Raw genomic sequence first — 18600 nt, 5'->3', positions numbered from 1 at the left:
GAGGAAAGGGGTTCGAGAGTGATGCTATACCACAGGACCCTGGCAGACAAACTGATGGTAAAATTCCCATCCGACAGCGCTAGTGGCAGAAGGCGCAGTTCCAAGGGCCAGGTAGCAGGGGAGGCACAGAGATCAGGCAGCATGTACAGCGCAGGCAGGGGAACACTCTCCAAGGCCTTTGCCAGCTTTATGGCTCCCCAGTAAGACTGTGTCACCGCTCCCCAGTCAAGCCTGAGTCGGCGGGAGCACTGTAAAAGGATGGTGAGGGAGTACGTAGCCAATCGCACGACCCTCCTTCGTGACGCCTCTGCCCCCTACAACAACTGGATGTCGAAGCTGGACACATGGCCTGAACTCATGCTGTATGCCCTGGAGGTGCTTGCTTGTCCTGCGGCTAGCGTCTTGTCAGAGAGGGTGTTTAGTGCGGCTGGGGGAATCATCACGGATAAGCGTACCCGCCTGTCAACCGACAGTGCCGACAGGCTTACACTCATAAAGATGAACAAAGCCTGGATTTCCCCAGACTTCTCTTCTCCACCAGCGGACAGCAGCGGTACCTAAACAATACGTAGGCTGCACCCGCGGATGGAAGCATCGTTCTCTATCACCATCAAAAACGGGGACCTTTTAGCTTCATCAATCTGTGTATTATATTCATCCTCCTCCTCCTGCTCCTCCCCCTGAATCCTCACGTAATCACGCCGAACGGGCAATTTTTCTTAAGCCCAAAAGTCTCAGTCATATGACTTTAGTAAACAATGTTTATACGTTTCAATTCTCATTAAAGCGTTGAAACTTGTACCTGAACCAATTTTTATTTTAACTGGGCTGCCTCCAGGCCTAGTTACAAATTAAGCCACATTAACCAAAGCGATTAATGGGTTTCACCTGCCCTATTAGTTGGGCATGGGCAATTTTTCTGAGGTACATTAGTACTGTTGGTACACCAATTGTTTTGGGCCCTCGCCTACAGTGTAATCCTAGTAATTTTTATGGGCTTCGCCTGCACTCATGGTACAGCAAGGTGTGTGGGGTTGGCCTACACTTTTGCTACATAAATGTAACTGGGGCCTTGTCTATACTGCAACTACTGAAATGTGCAAGAAACTGTTATCTCCCTAAACTGCTGCAACGGGAATGTTACTGTGGCCTGTCTTGACTGCTACTACTACTGAAATGGAACTAATACTGTGCTCCCCCTATACTGCTGCTTCGGAATTGTTACTGGGGCCTGTCTTGGCTGCTACTACTACTGAAATGGAACTAAGACTGCGCTCCCCCTATACTGCTGCTTCGGAATTGTTACTGGGGCCTGTCTTGACTGCTACTACTACTGAAATGGAACTAAGACTGCGCTCCCCCTATTCTGCTGTTTCAGAATTGTTACCAGGGCCTGCCTGGACTGCTACTACTACTGAAATGGAAGTAAGACTGTGCTCGCCCTATACTACTGCTTTGGAATTATTACCAGGGCCTGTCTTGAGTGCTACTATTACTGAAATGGAACTAAGACTGTGCTCCCCCTATAATGCTGCTAGTGATATGTTACTGGGGCCTGTCCCTAATGCTACCGCTGAAATGTTACTAATTCTGGGCTCTACCTATACCGCTGCTAATGCTATGTCACTGGGGTGTGGAAACAGAGGCTTCCCAAAGACATGATGGTGGCGAGGCCATTTCCCACCAACGCGGTTACTGTTTAGGTGCATATAACCACGGACACGTGGAGAGGACACGTAGTGCCTCAAAAACATCCCCCTCCTCCTCCAACAATGAAAACATTCTTGGCAAATACCTTTGCATAGGTCCGTCTGGTGGCAGTCCAAGAATTTCACCTTTACCGACACAACAAGAGAGCCCCCCCACCATCCCCCCGCCACGGCCCACTTAATCCTGGCCACATTCCGAAAAGCAACTAAATAAAACCGCGCTACTAGGTCCGCAGTCGCCACCACATTCCCACCAACGCGGTTACTGATAAGGTACATATTACCACTCTGACTGGGGCATGCACTGTGGGCCGAAGCACACCTGTATTGTTTGTGACGTTCGCTCTGCTGAGCAGTGCACTGCAATGGGATACATTTATGTACCGCCGAAGCCCACCTGCATTTAATCTGATGTTAGCTTTGCTGTTCAGGGCACTGCAATGGGATATATTTATGTACCGTGGCTTCCTGGGACCCACCTATGCTGTCGGTCCGCACGGAGTTGTAACTGCATGTGTCTACTTATAAAGAACACCAGTCTGACTGGGGCATGCAGTGTGGGCCGAAGTCCACCTGCATTAAACCTGACGTTACCTCAGCTGTGATGGGCAATGCAATGGGATATATTTATGTACCGCCGGTGGGTTCCAGGGAGCCACCCATGCCATGGGTCCACAGGGACTTCACATTAGGGAGTTGTACCTGCCAGTGTCTATGTATTAAAAACCCCGGTCAGACTGGGGCATGCAGTGTGGGCCGAACACCACCTACATTTAATCGGACGTTACCTCAGCTGTGATGGGCACTGCAATGGGATATATTTATGTACCGCTAGTGGCTTCCTGGGACCCACCCATGCTGTCGGTCCACACGGAGTTGTAACTGCATGTGTCCACTTCTAAAGAACCCCAGTCTGACTGGGGCATGCAGTGTGGGCCGAAGTCCACCTGCATTAAACCTGACGTTACCTCAGCTGTGATGGGCAATGCAATGAGATATATTTATGTACCGCCGGTGGGTTCCAGGGAGCCACCCATGCTGTGGGTGCACACAGAATTCCCATTGCGGAGTTGTACCTGCCTGTGACTATTTATAAAAAAAACCCGGTCTGACTGGGGCATGCAGACACCTTGACAGAATGAATAGTGTGTGGCACATGGGTTCCCCATTGCTATGCCCACGTGTGCAGCTCCTGATGGAGGTGGCACAAGATTGGATTTCTCATTGCTTCTGTACAGCATTGTGGGCTATCGCCCCGTCCCTTTTAAAGAGGGTCGCTGCCTGGCCGTGCCAACCCTCTGCAGTGTGTGCCTGCGGTTCCTCCTCATGGCAGACGCACTTATAAATAGACATGATTGTGGTGTGGCTATGAGGCCAGTGTGTGGCATGAGTGCAGCTGAAGGCTGCGCAGGGACACTTTGGTGTGCGCTGTGGACACTGGGTCATGCAGGGGGGGGGGGGGGGTTGGGCAGCATGTAACCCAGGAGAAGTGGCAGCAGAGTGTCATGCAGGCAGTGATTGTGCTTTGTTGGAGGTAGTGTGGTGCTTAGCTAAGGTATGCCTTGCTAATGAGGGTTTTTCAGAAGTAAAACTTGTTGGGAGGGGGGGAGCCCACTCTTGCCGCTATTGTGGCTTAATAGTGGGACCTGTGAACTTGAGATGCAGCCCAACATGTAGCCCCTCGCCTGCCCTATCCGTTTCTGTGTCGTTCCCATCACTTTCTTGAGTTGCCCAGATTTTCACAAATGAAAACCTTAGCAAGCATCGGCGATATACAAAAATGCTCGGGTCGCCCATTGACTTCAATGGGGTTCGTTACTCGAAACGAACCCTCGAGCATTGCGAAAAGTTTGTCTCGAGTAACGAGCACCCAAGCATTTTGGTGCTCGCTCATCTCTAATAAATACCTTTCTTTGTAGTACACAAATACAGAATAAACATATGTGGTAAAAATTTATACAAAACCTATAAATGATGTGTTCATATATACAAATATCATTCTTTTGTTTTTTGGAAGTCGGACACCATACAGTTTAGAAGGTTTTGGTTATTTTTAATTTTATGTGTATTTATATTAACTATTCTGCCAGTTCTAGTTTCCTACTGTGAAATTTTCCCAGTAATAAATCATCATTCATCAACTGATAACTGAGAAGAATTTAAAACTGCCCAAAATGTCTCAGAAACAGCAGCACACGAGCGAGCTTCAAAAATACAAATCTTTATGCACTTTGGTGTATTTGTCTTAAGCCCCTCTCCTAAGATTTAAAGACAGCCAAGAAGAGTCCAATACCATACCTTTCCATCCTGCCATCACATCTAATATTATTACCTTCAAGGGATCACTAGAAACTATCAGTAGTCACATTTTGTCAGGTGATAGAAATGATCACTGGCACTTGGTTGCCAGGCAAATAGAGAATCAACACTAAACTTAAAACAGTAAATACTATTGGACTCATTTCTTGCAGGTTCAAAGGTTATCTGTTAAATTACTTCATAAAACACCTTCATGAGGAATGAAACTGTGTTTTTATGCCTAAGCACTTATTATGTACAATTTACACATTGGATGCAAAAATAAGCAGTGGTCACACAGAAGCACCAGACCTGTTGTATAGGGGATGTTTAATACATGATATATAATGTATGTGCTCTATTTCTTTCAAAACATATGATGACCATGCACCATCATGCCTTGGCATGCAGTAAGGTACTTGTGTGATGTAGGCATATGTGTAATTCTAGAGTGATCTAGAAAAAACTCCTTGCTCTGAGATGGCGGAGTGAGTGCAATTATGGAGTTATTGTGGGTCACAAAGAGGATACTCCCATGAGTGACTAAGAGGGCAAGAGACCGACATAGAGTAAAGAATCATATAGAACTCTGTGAGAGAGGCCAAGCGGAAGATGAGAGACAACAGGAGCTCCCAAATGTTTAAAACAGAGAGACAGAGTTGGTGGCTGGAGTATGCATGCCAATTCGGGTCTGCAAAAGTTCAGCTGCAGAAGATGAGATGGCTGAGTGAGAGAAGAGAGGAGAACCAGAGAAGAGAGACCGATGTGAATACTGCATAGAGATGTCCATCGCATTGCAGCTTGCTGCTGCCCCCAAAAATGGGGAGATCTGTATAATACTGCGTTGTCACTATTCAAGTAAAGTTTGTTTGCAAGCAGACATGTGGTGTCAGAAACATTCTACTCTGGCATCGTGTATGATTCTGTGTCAATCCCGTGAACAGTTGTTCAATGCAAGGTTTGCTGTTGTGAAGCCGAGAACTGGGCAGCTGAACCTACACAGGCTGGAGGGGCAGAGTTATCCTGGTGGCAAGTTCTCAGAGACTGTCGTTCATCAAAGTATATTTACGAGTTCCAAGAGAGCCCCACTCATAGACTTGCTGAAACCAATATCTCCAGTGATACTAATAAAAAAAGGTCTGATCCAAAGCAACAGTGGTACTTGACCACTCATCAGTACCGTTACACTGTGCCACTAGCATAGAGGCTGCCAGTGTAGTGTGGCATAGGAGGACACAGTCGCAGTACCATAGATACAGATCCAACCCGATACTGGAGGCCTCATCAGTGATAAGCACCAGCGTGAGTATAGTATTGAAGCAAAATGGAACTTATCTCCAAAGCCATCTGTAAAAAGGGCAACGGCCCAGGTGTTGAAGGAAGTGATTGCCAGAGATAAACCAATTTAGGACTTTTTCTTGGATGCAGCAAGCTTATGGTGTTTCTGCTGAAGAGAAGCAGTTCAGTTCCTGCTAGACTGAGCTGGGTTATGAAAGCGCATGGGGAGCACCATCTGCAAAACACTGAAGAAATAGGGTAAGGCCAGAGAATGGACCTGCCATTGCCACCTTAAAGACAGGCATTATTTCAGTAATTTCCCAATTAATGAAGGTAAATTGGTTCCCTAGTCATGTTGAGGTTTGCAAAGCAAGTGGAGAACAGTTCAGGTGAAAGACCCTTCTGCATAGGCATTGGTGGGACAGAAGAAGACAAAAGGGTGGCAAAAAGTAGGAGATTTGAAGCTGTCTTATACAAGTGATCCAGAATTGGTAGAAAGAAACAGCCAGTTCAGCACCACATAGAGAAACCACCAATCACCTGTTTGTGTGCTGTCTAATGCGTCATCATCAGTCAACCTGTGGTCACAGTGCACCAGGTGCCTGAGTGACCAGCACTTCTGTTACACTTCCACCTCTTAATACAGAATGATGGCTGTATACATTACTGCTTTAATCTATCTTTGATTAGTAAATCAAGAAAAGGAAATTGCTGCAAAATCAGTTATCTGGAAACTGGTGAAAAGTCCAGGAACTCTCTAAAATGGGGCTGTACCAATGCTTGAGGTTCACTCACATCTTAATTATGAATTATAAATATGCATTAAACAAGAGCAATGTTGGGGACTTTCTCCGAACATGTAAGTCAACATGATCTAAATTGTTGGCCTTGCTGTAGTTTGATTCATCCGTGCCATTTCTTTTAGCCACTAAGGCCGCAAAATAATTTAAGGCACAACATGGTAATTCCTATAGCTGTTAGAATGTAGACAAATAAAGCAAGTTACACACAAGTTTTATGATTTTTTTTCAAAGCAATAGCAGATGTTGTACTAAAGAAAGTGATGATAATGTTCGACCATGAAAAGTTTGCAAAAGCAGACTTTCCGTCACATTAAAGGACTTGGCACAGCTTCAAGTCTTTCTAATGCCATTAGAACACCATCCGATTGTATTGGTAATAAACTCACTACAGTTTTTTTCGCCGGGCTTCTTTTTATTGTCACAAATGATTGCGAAAATACTTACCCCTGCTGATAATTGAAGAACAAGGCAAAACTTAAACATCTACACCATCTTGCCTCCCCAAACACTGAATCAAGTAACAACCTTATTACGTATTCAGGATTGTGTTTCTCTCTCTTTTTTTTTTTGATTCAGCATTTTCCTCTTTTCCTTCTCAAGAGCAGAAATTAACACACTGCTGGGCTGCCACTGAGATTTCGACAGCTGGAAAGTATCTCATTCATTATATACATTCCAATCCATTATGAACACCCCATAATCTAGAGGAACACATGCTCCACTGTAAGCAGTGCTTAAATCAAATGGGTGTATGTATGGCTGCCACCACAGGAAAGTGTCATTGGGTGGCTGCTGCGCTATATTGTTAGTAATTATTTATACATTTTGTAAGTTTAAGATGATAAACTTTGGTAACATTGATAAACTGTCTACAAATGAGAGGGAACCAGACAAGATTGGGATTTTGCAGAAACTAATGTTATGATAATAGCCTGTGAATCCAGGAAATTTATAGTTGGAAGAAATAGATTTAGCTTGCTACTGTGTTCTAAATAATTTTGCCTAGAAATAGGAAATGTAATAAAATCATTTATGTTTTGATGATGTTATTTTCTGTATTAAAACCTAAAATTCTAAAACTTCTCAATGTATGCATTTTGTCAAATGTGCTTTGTGAGATTTCAAGAATGTGGTTTATGGTTTTTATGTGTATTTTTGCATGCATACTGAACTCCATATAGTTCTCTATTGGCTTTATACACGTGGACACCAACTTTTTTCACTTTTTTGGAAGAAAAATCCATTTCAAGTTATATGAAGATTGTGAATGAAATGCTACAACTAATTCTCAAATGGGCAGAAGACTGAAGGGTACACACTGAGACAACAACATTCTTTCTTTTTTTTTTTTTAAACATTAGATTTTTATTAACATTTTCTGTGTACATACAGTTCGTAAGTTGAAACATCGACGCATGTTAGTAACAGGGAAGTTATCGCAATTTGTATTTTCTGTTACTTCTTAACAAGATTGAAGAACACATATTTTGGAGAAGAGTTGGGGAGGGAAGGAGGGGGGAAGGGGGGGAGGGGGGAAAAGTGGGTGGAGGGGGGGGGGTTAAACGTTGCAAAGCATACTTGTATATATGCTTGAAATTCAGTTGTTTTAACTTGTCGTCATGTACCTCTGTGAATTTGTATTGTAACACTATAAAATAAACAATTATACAGAACATAACATAACATTGGCAGATCATAGAGTTGTGTTAAGTTATTTTCCAAAGTCCCCAAACCTCTTTGTGTTTTTTTAATGAATTGTCTCTCAGCGCTAACCAGTTTTCGAATGTTTTTTTTTCAGCCATACGGTCTATAAATTCACTGTATGTAGGAGGGAGAGGGGAATTCCAGCGTTTGGCTATAAGTGCTTTGGCTGTCATCATTGCATGGGATAGTAAATATCTAGTACATGGGGGGTATTGTTCCAGCCCTAACAATAATAGGGTGGTTTTCTCCTTCCTTTCTATGTGGATATTTAGGGTCCCGTCTACGTGGTTGAGGACTGAATTCCAAAAGTTGCTCAGTTTTGAGCATGACCAAAATACATGGGAGATTGTACCTCTTTGATTGCAACCTCTCCAGCACTTATCGTTGTTGTGATGGAATCTGGCGGCAAGCAAGCTGGGCGTGTAATACCATCTTAGGTATATTTTAAGTTGTGTTTCTAGAATGCCCATTCCTTTTGTGGAGCCACATGCATGTTTGTAAGCTGTTTCCCATTTCTCGATTGGGATAATTTCGCCTATTTCCTTTTCCCAGTTGAGAATATGAGATTTTTTGTGTGTGTTGAAATTGTCGGTTAGTATATCATAAAAATACCTGGTATCCGATTTACCCATCAAGGGAGATGAGGTAATCCTCCCAAGAACAATCTTCGGGATCTTGGTGCCGAAAATGGGATTTTTCTTTAAAAAGGCTGATGTTCTAGAATAGTTAAATAGGTCATTACTTGTTAGGTCAAATTCTGATTTTAATACGTGAAAGGGTTTTATCCCCCTTTCTGTGGTGAGATTGTCCAGTGTTTTCATACCTTTCTGGACCCAGGAGTCAACATTTATGTCTGGTATGAATAAGCTTAATATTCTCAGTGGAAGGACCGGTTTCTTATTTGAATTTAGTGAGGCCGCTTTTTTTGAAAACTCCTTCCAGGCCTCTATAGAGGCCACTACCATCGGGGGCGGGCACCCCAGTATGATTTTTAAATCAGGGTGGTTTTTGGTCGCTGTAAGCGACGCAGCCAATAATAGCGAGTCTCCTTTGAGGGGATGAGTATAAGACGCCTCCATTCCGACCCAAGCCATCGCTCCATTAGTCCTCAACCAGTTTCTAGTTTGGTTTAAAATAGTAGCAGTAAAATATTTCCCTATGTCCGGTACATCCGCTCCCCCTTTTCTACGGTGTAAGGACAGAATTGAGAGGGCTACGCGCGGCCTGCCCCCGGGCCAGACAAAGCTTGTTAATTGTTTTTGTAATCCTTTAAGAGTTTTGTTAGAGATCGGGACTGGCAGTACCCTAAAGAGGTACAGGATCCTAGGCAGGATCTTCATTTTATATGTCATAATTTTCCCTAGCCAAGAGAGGCCAATATCCGATAAGCGGTCCAGCTCTCTCTGGATGGAAGTTATGAGTGGTGTAAAATTTAAATCCTCCAGTTCGTTTAGGTTTGCTGATAGTGTTGTACCTAGATATGGGATACTCTCCGGTTTCCATTTGAAGGGGAACTCTGTTTGAATTTTTTGTTTGAGGTCTTTTGAGATATTCATTCCCAATATTATTGATTTGTCTACATTGAGCTTGTAGTATGAAACTTTTTCGAATTGTTATAGGATATGGTAGGCTCCTCTCAGGGACTCTAAAGGTGATGACAGCGTGAGGACGATGTCATCAGCGAATAAACCGATTTTGTGTTGTCGGAGATTTTGGAAGATCCCCCTTGTATCGGGAGAGCATCTCATCACCTCCGCCAATGGTTCCACCATTAAGACATACAAAATGGGTGAAAGAGGGCAACCCTGCCGAGTCCCATTAGATATTACAAATTTGTCAGACAATGCCCCATCAATCAACACCCTGGCGGTAGGGCAGGAGTACAGGGCCCGGACGGCGCGAATCACATCCTCCCCGAAACCAAATTTTTCTAGGGTTTGAAAAGCGTATCCCCAGTGGACCCTATCAAACGCCTTTTCCGCGTCTAAGGCTAGTATAGTAGTTGGGGTGCCAGAGATTTTTGCTAAATGGATAAGGTTGAGTAATTTTCTCGCGCCGTCCGAAGCCTGCCGCCCCTTTACAAAACCCACCTGGTCAGAATGCACAATGCTAGGAAGTATGTTGAGCATTCTAGTTGCCAATATCTTTGCATATATTTTGGTGTCAGTGTTGAGTAAGGATATTGGCCTAAAGTTTGCAGGGTTGTTCGGTTCTTTGCCCGGTTTAGGCAGCACCACTACGGTGGCCTGGAGCATCTCTTCTGGGAATATTCCTTTGTTCATTATGGAGTTTAGGGTTTTCCCCAAATATGGGGAGAGGTGCTCCGAGAACAGCTTGTAGTATTCGAACGAAAAGCCGTCCGGCCCAGGGGCCTTCTGACCTTTCATGGAAACGATTGTGTCCGATAGCTCCTGAGGCGTTATCGGGCTACCAAGGGTAGCTAGTTGTGGCTTGCTAATTTGTGGGAGGTCTATCCTGTTCAAAAAGGAGTTGATACTCGCTTCCGTGGGGGGAGGCAGATGTGGGTCCTCCCTTAAGTTATATAATTTACTATAGAAACTGCGGAATGTCTCAAGTATTTGTTTTGGGTGGGTAATCTTACATTCTTTTTTGTTGGGGTCCCAGACATAGGGGATGTTAGGTTTAATTGTTTTTTTCCTTATTAAATTGGCCATCCACTTCTTGGGTTTGTTGGTTGAGACATAAATATTGGCACGGTGGGAGGTTATTTCTTTGTCAAAGTCTCCTTGCAACACTCTACGTAATTCTAGCCTGGTTTTGAATAGTTCTGAAAATAGTGTTTGAGAGGGTTGGGCTTGTATTTGTTTCTCTAACTTTTGAATTTTCAACATTAGTGTCTCCATATTTTTTAGTTTTTCCTTTTTTTATCTCGCCCCAATTTTTATAAGTATGCCCCTCATGTAGGCCTTATGGGCCGTCCAGAGGAGCTCAGGGCCAACATCAGGTGTATCGTTTGATGTGAAGTAGTTTTTTAATTCTTTTTGGATTTCTTCTTGAAATTTTGGTAACTTCATCAGAAAGGTGTTGTTCCTCCACAGTTTATTGGCCAGTCTATTTTCTTCAAAAGCCAGGGAGGTTACAATTGGGGCTTTAACCACTGAGGCTATGAGTGATTTGTCCACCAAACTTAGGTCTATGCGAGAGAAAGACCTATGGCGGGGCGAGAAGAAGGAGTACTCTCTAGCTGACGCATCAAGACACCTGAATGTGTCGTATAATGCAGCTCCTCTGATCCACTCACCCAGAGATCTGCCTCCTCTAGTTTCGCGGGTTGAGGTATCGATAGCTCTATCTGGAGCTAAATTAAAATCACTGTTAACAATCCATGCTCCCCTGGCCACCCGATTCACCTTCTTTAGAAGTTTATTTAAGAAGTGTATTTGTTTAGAATTGGGGACGTATACGTTAATTATTGTGAGTTGTGAATTTTTTAAAGAACCTACCAAGATTATGTATCTTCCTTTCGGATCACATACTTGTGTTTCTATTTTGAATGGGGCTGTGTCTCTGAACGCAATTGAGACCCCTGCATGTTTTTTGTGTGCGCATGCGTGTATAATTTGTGGGAATTTTTTATGTGACAATCTGTGGCTATCTGTGGCTAACAAGTGTGTTTCCTGCATACATACTATATCCACGCCGCGGCGTACGGCTTCCTTCCACATTGCACTTCTTTTAAAGGGGGTATTCAGGCCGTTGGCGTTCTGTGACATTATTTTGATCGACATCTCATCCTGGTTTTGCTTCTGTTATAGATGTTCGGGGGGTGGAAAGATTTGCATGATACTGCCATAAACAAAAACTACAAAAACATACAACAACAATATCCATGACATACAGTTTAACAGGTAGCATGGTTAGTAACATTTCCTCGCCAAGGTCATTACACATTTCCTGGCGGATGGGATTACCATGTGCAGAAGACCTTACACAACAGGAATACGGGTAAATCATAAGTTTTGTACAAGCTTTCGCTTGCATTCTCGTTTGGGGGGGATAAGTCCTCGTGGTGAGTAGACTCACTCTCAGACAGAGTATGGGGAGAAGAGGGGAAGAGAAAGTTCCTGGTGGATTTGGTTCGCCTCTCACTCTCGAGAATAAGTGTTATTCTTTTTGCTTCTTGTGTCGGGTTTCCCCAGACCGCCGCTGGCGGGGTTGTTTGGGGTTCGGTCCGGTATCTCAATGCCCCAAGATTGTAAGGTTTCAGAGGCAGAGGTGGGGTTCTGAAGCACGTGTGTTGCATTCTCTCTGGAGACGATTAACTTCGCGGGGAATCCCCACCTATAGGGAACACCCGCTTCCCTAAGAGCTGCCGTCACCTTTGCGAAGCTTCTTCTTGCCTCCATTGTGGCCTGAGACAGATCTATGAAAACACGGAGATCTGCATATGGGCTTGGTAATACTTTCAATTTCCTGACAGCGTTCATTAGAGCCTCTTTGGTGCTGTAATAATGAATGCGTATTATAATGTCTCTCGGTGTATTTTCTTTCAAAAATTTTGGGAGAGGGAGCCTGTGGGCTCTATCGATTTTAAGCTCCTGTTCCGGGACGTCCGGGAGGACCTTACGAAGGAAGCGTAACGCAAAGCTCATAATTTCCGAATTGGTAACCTTCTCTGATACACCCCTTATTTTGACGTTGTTACGTCTGTTTCTGTCCTCAAGGTCAGTTAGCTTTTGTTGCAGTCTGGTGACGTCTATTAGTGAATTATGGGACCTGACCAATTCTCCCATCTTTGTCTCCGTTCTTTCTATGCAAGTGTTAACTTCTTTGACTGAGGAGTCGACATAGGAAGTTAGGTTTTTAATGTCAAGATGAATAGTATTGTGCAGAGCCATGATGATTTCTTTAATGTAAAGCTCTGAGGCTGGCTTATTTGAAGCAGATAGGTCAGCCAGGCTGTTTTCTTTCACATTGTTAGAGGGGTTGTATGTAGTGTCAGAGCTGTTTAAACAGGGTTCATCCGACAGCCTTTGCTTTTGTTTCTCTGGGCTGTTTGTGGGTGAGGGGGGGGGGGGGGGTTTGCAGCCGCACGCATGGCGCCATTTTATGTCTCTTGTCCCCTTTCCCTCTGTCACCCTCACTGCCTATTTTTGCTGCTTGTCCCTCTATCAGTCTATCGGGGCCCTCTTCTGTGTCTGCTGGTGTTTCCCCGGCTGTCATCGGCTCACCTTGCTCACCTTGCTCTGCAGCTTTCAGGGCTGTCTGCCGCTCCTCCATCAGCGCGCCGTCGGCTGCTGTCTCCTCCGGCGCCATGTTAGGTGAGGTGTCGCGCGCTGAGAAGAAGTCCTCTAATCTTGCCGGTTTTCCTCTGGTCGTCCTCCTTTTTGTCATCTCTAGCTGCTGGGGAGTTTTGCCGGCGCCCTTGGGATGTTTTTCTCCCCTCTTCAGACGCTTTGTTGTTGCTTGGAGTCCTTATCTTAAGCGGAGCCCGAGCTCAAGCGACCGCTCCGGAGCCTCACCAAGCCACGCCCCCCAACATTTTTCTTTTAAGCAACTGTCTATGATGCTCAAAATTTTGGTCTGAATCTCAGTTACTGGCAATGGTCAATAACTGGAACTTTACTCGTAGATAAATTATCTGGAGATACACTCACAAGTTGTTGTGGGAATTTCACACACCAGTGCAGGATGAGCAAATATGGAGGTCAGGGAAGAACAACACAGGAAGACACCGGGCCTACAGTCGAGTTATCTGTATGACTCCGCTCCGGGACACACACATTTCGGAGGAGGACAAAACACTCAACTGACACTCACTTATTGACGGCTTCAAGACACTGCATAGCGGAACCTTTCTCTTCTCTCTCTCTTAAGGAAGGGATCCTGGAATTAGACCATCAAGGATACCTCTCTTCCTCTTCCATTCTTCACCAAATCAGGGTTGAAGGTACCCCCATGTGGCTGGCACGCTCACTCCACACCCAACTGTTGAAGAAAATGGAACTCTCCCTCTCTCCTCTTGCACTCACATATATATCTTACATACTCACATGACAACATAACTTGTTAAATTTTCCAGACATATCCCAGACATTCACAGACATTACCCTCTTGCATCCTGCAGCTGTGCAATACATATAACTTTTGCATCCACACTGCAAACATGACAGATGAGACAAACACAAGATAGTTAAGGAGGGGCCAGATATAGGTATTTCAGGCCACTACACACACACCTCTCCAAAGGTCAATTTACTGATGATGAGTTTTATTCTCATTGATTTTATTGAGAGTTAGAATCCACAGTTTCGATTCATGATTATTTTTTGAAAATCGGATTGGGTATTCCCAACCCGAATATTTCAATAATTGTTTAACACTATATATTACCTTACGTTATTATTGAAAATAAATATTCTCTCAAGTAAAAGTTTTCTTTCAGACTGTAGTAGGTTTTCCCTCTAGATGTATTTACCCTTTACCATTTAGTAAGCCTCATGCTGGAAAATTGGTCAGTTATAGAGTCTAGAGAAATGTAGTTTGGTTCCTTAGAGTAACTTAAAGTAACTGTGGTTTACATGAAAATGAGATTAAAAGACATGAAAAGGCCCAAAAAATGATTATGAGCAGTAGAGATTGAGCAAGTTAGTAAGTTTGTTTATCCTTTGCCGTAATAGAACTTTGGACTGAATTTATTGCAAATTAATAAGAATATGGAGGAGAAGCCTCATGCAAACTTTTTACACACTTCAGGGGTTCATTGCTTTAGAAGAGAAGAAGATCAATCTAGATATTAACCCCACAGAACTTGCAAAAGAAATCAACCAGTGTCAGACTGTAGTGCCTATGACTAAACAGTAGAATTAATTCTGGAGGCTTATCCTACAGTTGCATGAAAATAGTAGCTGTTCATGTTAAACCTTATACATACCAACACACTCATTTTAGCACACAATAGTGTATGCAAAGGAGAACTGTATTGTGCACTGCACTATATCTACTATTGATGACTTGTCCTTAGGGTAGGTCATTAATAGAGATGAGCGAGCGCACTCGCCCGAGCTTGATGCTCGTTCGAGTATTAGGGTGTTCGAGATGCTCGTTACTCAAGACGAGCACCACGCGGCACTCGACTTCATTACATTTCCTTCCCTGAGAAATTTGCACCCTTTTCTGGCCAATAGAAACACAAGGAAGGCATTACAACTTCCTCCTGTGACGTTCCAGCCCTATCCCACCCCCCTGCAGTGAGTGGCTGGCGAGATCAAGTGACCCCCGAGTATTTAAATCAGCCCCGCCCGCGGCTCGCCACAGACACACACTAAGAGAGATCAGGGACAGTGCTGCTGCTGCTATAGGGACAGTGTTAGCGTCTTCAAGAACCACAACGGTCCTTCTTAGGGCCACAGCTCAACTAGTGCATTACTGTTGTGGCTGCTGTGAGCAGTTTTGCACTTTTTTTTTTATGTATATCGGGCGTGCAGGCTATAGCGTTCTCAGGCTGCAGTCTGTACTTGAGTATAGGGGCAGTATTGGTCAGGCAGGGACAGTGGTAGTGTAGAATCCTGTATACAAGAACCCCAACGGTTCTTCTTAGGGCAACCTGTGACTGTGTGCATTTAACTCCATGGTTGCTGGGAGTTGCATTACCTCAGTATTGCACAGCAGAGCCTGCATGCAGCCTTCATTTAAATATTTTTCTGTCCGCACTTTGCGTTGCCTTAGTTCAGTCTGCCTCTAAGTGTACGCCAAGAAACCACACATTTTCTACAACGCTCTGTGTTATACGTGTGCTGTCTCACAAGTGAACGGTCTGCCCGACGCCCATAGATTGAAAGTACAATACACACTGCATAGCCTCAGCCTGCATTGCATAGAAAAATAAGGAGATTTTTTTAAAAATTCCTTTTTACGGCTACCGGTGACCCAGTGCATTTGCCTGCGTGGCCTGCGGGACTTCACGTCCATCCAAACTGCATAGTTCACAGCTAGGTCTAAGTACAGCCTTTATTTAAACATTTTTCTGTCCGCACTTTGCGTTGCCTCAGTTCAGTCTGCCTCTAAGTGTACGCCAAGAAACCACACATTTTCTACAACGCTCTGTGTTATACGTGTGGTGTCTCACAAGTGCACGGTGTGCCCGACGCCCATAGATTGAAAGTGAAATACACACTGCATAGCCTCAGCCTGCATTGCATAGAAAAATAAGGAGATTTTTAAAAAAAAATTCCTTTTTACGGCTACCGGTGACCCAGTGCATTTGCCTGTGTGGCCTGTGGGACTTCATGTCCATCCAAACTGCATAGTTCACAGCAAGGCCGAAGTGCTGCCTTCCTTATAATTTATCTCTGGCTTCATTTTGCGTTACATTACCGCTGGCAGCCACCAACTGCGCGGCAATAATTCACAAACATTTTTACACCGCTCTGTCTCTGCTCGATTCTTAATCCAGCATGCTGAGGGGTAGGGGTAGGGGCAGAGGACGTGGACGCAGTCGAGGACGCGGAGTCCCAAGTGAGGGTGTGGGCATAGGACGAGTTCCTGGTCCAGGTGAATCACAGCCGGCTGCTGCGAGAGTAGGAGAGAGGACAGTTTCTGGGGTCCCCAGCTTCATATCGCAATTTTTGGGTCCACGTCGTAGACCTTTATTAAAAAATGAGCAGTGTGAGCAGGTCCTGTCGTGGATGGCAGAAAGTGCATCCAGCAATCTATCGACCACCCAGTCTTCTACAGTGCTGTCCACTGCTGCAACTCTGAATCCTCTGGCTGCTGCTCCTCGTTCCTCCCAGCCTCCTCACTCCATGAAAATGACACATTCTGAGGAGCAGGCAGACTCCCAGGAACTGTTCTGGAGCCCCTGCTCAGATTGGGCAACAATGGTTCCTCTCCCACCGGAGGAGTTTGTCGTGACCGATGCCCAACCTTTGGAAAGTTCCCGGGGTCCAGGGGATGAGGCTGGGGACATTCGGCAACTGTCTCAAGAGCTTTCAGTGGGTGAGGAGGACGATGAGGATGAGACACAGTTGTCTATCAGTGAGGTAGTAGTGAGGACAGTAAGTCCGAGGGAGGAGCGCACAGAGGATTCGGAGGAAGGGCCGCTGGACGATGAGGTGACTGACCCCACCTGGTGTGATAAGCCAACTGAGGACAGGTCTTCAGAGGGGGAGGCAATTGCAGCCGCAGGACAGGTTGGAAGAGGTAGTGGGGTGGCTAGGGGTAGAGGCAGGGCAAGAGCGAATAGTCCACCAGCTGTTTCCCAAAGCACCCCCTTCGCCAAGCCACCGTACAGAGGCCAAGGTGCTCTAAGGTGTGGCAGTTTTCACTGAGACGGCGGACGACCAACGTACAGTGGTGTGCAACCTTTGTCGCGCCAAGATCAGCCAGGGAGCCACCACCACCAGCCTCACCACCACCAGTATGCGCAGGCAGACGATGGCCAAGCACCCCACAAGGTGGGATGAAGGCCGTTCACCGCCTCCAGCTTGCGCCACTGCCTCTCCCCCTGGGCCCCAACCTGCCACTGAGATCCAACCCATCTCTCACGACACAGGCACGACCATCCCCTGGCCTGGACCCACACCCTCACCTCCGCTGTCCTCGGCCCCATCCAGCAATGTCTCTCAGTGCAGCGTCCAACTGTCGCTAAGAGAATCGTTGGAGCAAAAGCGCAAATACGCCCTCACGCACCCGCACGCTCAAGCTTTAAATGTCCACATTACCAAATTGATCAGCCTGGAGATGCTCCCCTACAGGCTGGTGGAAACTGAGGTGTTCAAAAACATGATGGCGGCGGCAGCCCCGTGCTACCCTGTTCCCAGTCGCCACTATTTTTCACGGTGTGCAGTCCCAGCCCTGCACGACCACGTCTCACGCAACATCGTACGTGCCCTCACCAACTCGGTTACTGGCAAGGTCCACTTAACAACGGACACGTGGAAAAGCACAGGCGGGCAGGGCCACTATATCTCCCTGACAGCACATTGGGTGAATTTAGTGGAGGCTGGGACCAAGTCAGAGCCTGGGACCGCTCATGTACTACCCACCCCAGAATTGCGGGCCCCAAATCGGTGCTGGTATCTGCGGCGGTGTATGCCACCTCCACTAAACCTTCCTCCTCCTCCTCCAACGCAACCCCTACCTCGCAATCAAGACTTGTCAGCAGCAGCACGTCGCCAGAGGGAAACAGTAAACATAATATACGCTTCATACAGTATCTATCTGCTGTTTCAGCTCACCATTTAAAAAAAAGGGAAGCCAAATACTTAAGGCGTACCACTGCCCTTTGGAGACTTGACTGCCTCTGCGCTGTGAATTCCACTAGCTCAGTCTTACGCACCTACGTCTCACTACAGGCGTGCGCAAAATTGTTTCCTGGCTCTGCTGTGCGTTCCGTAAGCGAAGTCAGCCTCCAACCATAGGCCAATAAGCGGCACATTTAATTACAGCGTTCTGTTTCTGCTCTACTCGTAATACACCATGCTGAGGGGTAGGGGTAGGCCTAGAGGACGTGGACGCGGGCAAGAACGTGGAGGCCCAAGTAAAGGTGTGGGCACAGGCCGAGCTCCTGATCCAGGTGTATCGCAGCCGACTGCTGCGGGATTAGTAGAGGGGCAAGTTTCAGGGGTCCCCAGATTCATCTCACAATTAATAGGTCCACGCGGTAGACCTTTATTAAAAAATCAGCAGTGTGAGCAGGTCCTGTCGTGGATGGCAGAAAGTGCATCCAGCAGTCTATCGACCACCCGGACTTCTACGCCATCCACTGCTGCAACTCTGAATCCTCTGGCTGCTGCTCCTCCTTCCTCCCAGCCTCCTCACTCCATTACAATGACACATTCTGAGGA

This window comes from Eleutherodactylus coqui, chromosome 12 (assembly GCF_035609145.1).
Source record: "Eleutherodactylus coqui strain aEleCoq1 chromosome 12, aEleCoq1.hap1, whole genome shotgun sequence".
Classification (NCBI taxonomy): domain Eukaryota; kingdom Metazoa; phylum Chordata; class Amphibia; order Anura; family Eleutherodactylidae; genus Eleutherodactylus; species Eleutherodactylus coqui.
The sequence above is the reverse complement of the archived record's forward strand: the minus strand, read 5'-3'. Positions refer to the sequence as shown.